At 33.1% G+C, this 2,259-nt stretch overlaps 1 protein-coding gene across 9 annotated transcripts in view; it reads left to right on the forward strand.

Annotated features, from left to right (window-relative positions):
* GEN1 (GEN1 Holliday junction 5' flap endonuclease) overlaps window positions 1-2,259 on the forward strand; it is a 58,537-nt gene that overhangs the window by 1,595 nt on the left and 54,683 nt on the right. The window lies entirely within an intron of this gene.

The following is a 2,259-nucleotide window of genomic DNA, read 5'->3' on the forward strand; positions in this document are numbered from 1 at the left end:
TTATATATTTTTATAAAAGTTAAAAAATTATCCATAAAATAAAATATATTATTAAAACAATAGGAAGCTACTATTATTTTGTCTTTTTTCAAATGTATATATTTTTAAAACTTGCCATAATAGTGCATAAATAATTTTTATCTTGGACTTTTCACTTAATATGTCATATCCATATTTCCCTGTTGTTATAATGGTTGTGCAACATTTATGAGGCTATGAAATCATTACCCAGGATTGTATATATTGTTTATTTTTCAGCTCTCCCATTATATGTGAAATTATGATGAACATTTTTTGTGTACGTAGTTTTTTCTTGTGATTTGGGATTTTTAAGATAAAATTACCCAAAGTGAGATGGATAGACCAAAGCTTAGGTATGATTTTATAGCTACTACCAATTACTTTCCACCAGTATAGATATGAGATAAGCAATTTCAGTGCACCCACAAGAACACTGAGGATAGGAGATTTATCTTTGTATTACTTAGTATTCAAAATCAAAGATGTTTCTTTGTTTATGTAATACATATAAATACATATTTAATATGTATTGGTCTTTTAATGGTGAGGTTAAACATTTAACCTAGTTTTAGTCCCTCTGTGGATAATGGTCTTTGCCCCACTAATCTCTTGAAGTTTTAATTTTTTTGTTGTTTAAGTTCTTTATATATTAAGGATATAAACTTGTTATATTTGCTTTTAATTCATATTCCTGTTTTTCTTTTTAAGTTTGGTTAAAAATTTTATTTCTTTAAAAGGTATTGCATAAGTTAATAATCATTTTCTCCTGAAATTCTGTTTTTATTCTTAGGTGATATTTAAAAAAATAGTTTTTAATTAGTGGCTATTCCACCTTAATGACTATCAATAGTTGAAGAAAATATATGTACTGGATTCTAATTATTTCCTCCATAAACAATTACTGGAAATAACCATGGTACACATACTTAGAGCATTAAATACCCAGAATAAAGCAAAAAGATGTCCATCTCTCTCTTTTTTTTTTTTTTTTGAGAAAATTGCTCCATTCTTATTTCTTTATTACAGTAATTGGTGTTCTTAGACATTTTGCTCAGTGTTACCTGCCCATTATTTTTATATTTCTATACCCTCAGTTACTAGGCCCTACTTCCTCCTACTTCACTGCCAACTTTTAGTTATAAGCATGAAAGGCACAAATTAGTCTTCTTCCAACACCACATCCATCCTCAATGTGACAGGGACTTAGGGTAGGAAAATTTACAACCAGCCTCATCACAAATTCTCTGCTGGTTTTTGAAGAGCTGAAATGACAAATGGCACTGGAATCTAAGATAAATTTCAAACTCTTGTTTATACTGAAAGGATATTTCTTATCTAGAGGAAGGTCGAAGCAACTATAGTGTTGCCATAAAATAATACCTGTAACAAAACTTGTCTTCTGAAAAGTACCCTTCTTATCAACATAGTACTTTGTATTTTTGGACCTTGTCCACATTGGGCAACATCTGGCAGAGGTTTTTCTTATGTAATATGGCATGTAAGCAATTGATCAGTTAAAGCAAAAGAGACGATATTTACTCTGTCGGTCTCTCCAAACTACAATGCCCTTGTTTCTTCACCTTACCCAGTATTCCCCAATAATAGAATTTGAGAATTATACATGACAAGAAAGAATACACTGGGATATAAGACTATACTCTCTGCTGCTCAGTTGGGTTAAATTCATAATCCAAAGAAAACTCGGGATTATTTATGCATCCGCAAACCGATAGGAACATTCTGCACAGACATTTGACTTCCTAGGAACACATCAACAGCTGACCCCTCTGTGGTTTCCCACCATTTGTTTCATTATAGGGAAGAGATGATAAAAGGAAAAGAAGACAACTTTAAAGCCTCAAGCCAAATTGCATAATCACCTCATATTACATTATCAACATCATGGGAGAATTTTTGTAATTTTACAGACGTAAATATTAATGTGATTAATTATTAATCATTTAAAAGATACTTCCAGAATCTTGAGATACTATTAAGCAAGTATTATAATTTGTAAGACACGTAAATGGCACTGTTAATATCTATAATAATCCTATATAATAAAGAGGTAATATGCAAATTGACCCTCATGCCATCACAAGGTGGCCGCCCCCATGTGGTCAAAGATGGCCACCACAAGATGGCTGGCAGGGGAGGGCAGTTGGGGGCGACTGGGCCTGCAGGGGAGGGCAGTTGGGGGCGACCGGGCCTGCAGGGGAGGGCAGTTGGGGGCGACCG

Source organism: Myotis brandtii, unplaced genomic scaffold (genome assembly GCF_000412655.1).
Source record: "Myotis brandtii unplaced genomic scaffold, ASM41265v1 scaffold813, whole genome shotgun sequence".
In the NCBI taxonomy this organism is placed as follows: domain Eukaryota; kingdom Metazoa; phylum Chordata; class Mammalia; order Chiroptera; family Vespertilionidae; genus Myotis; species Myotis brandtii.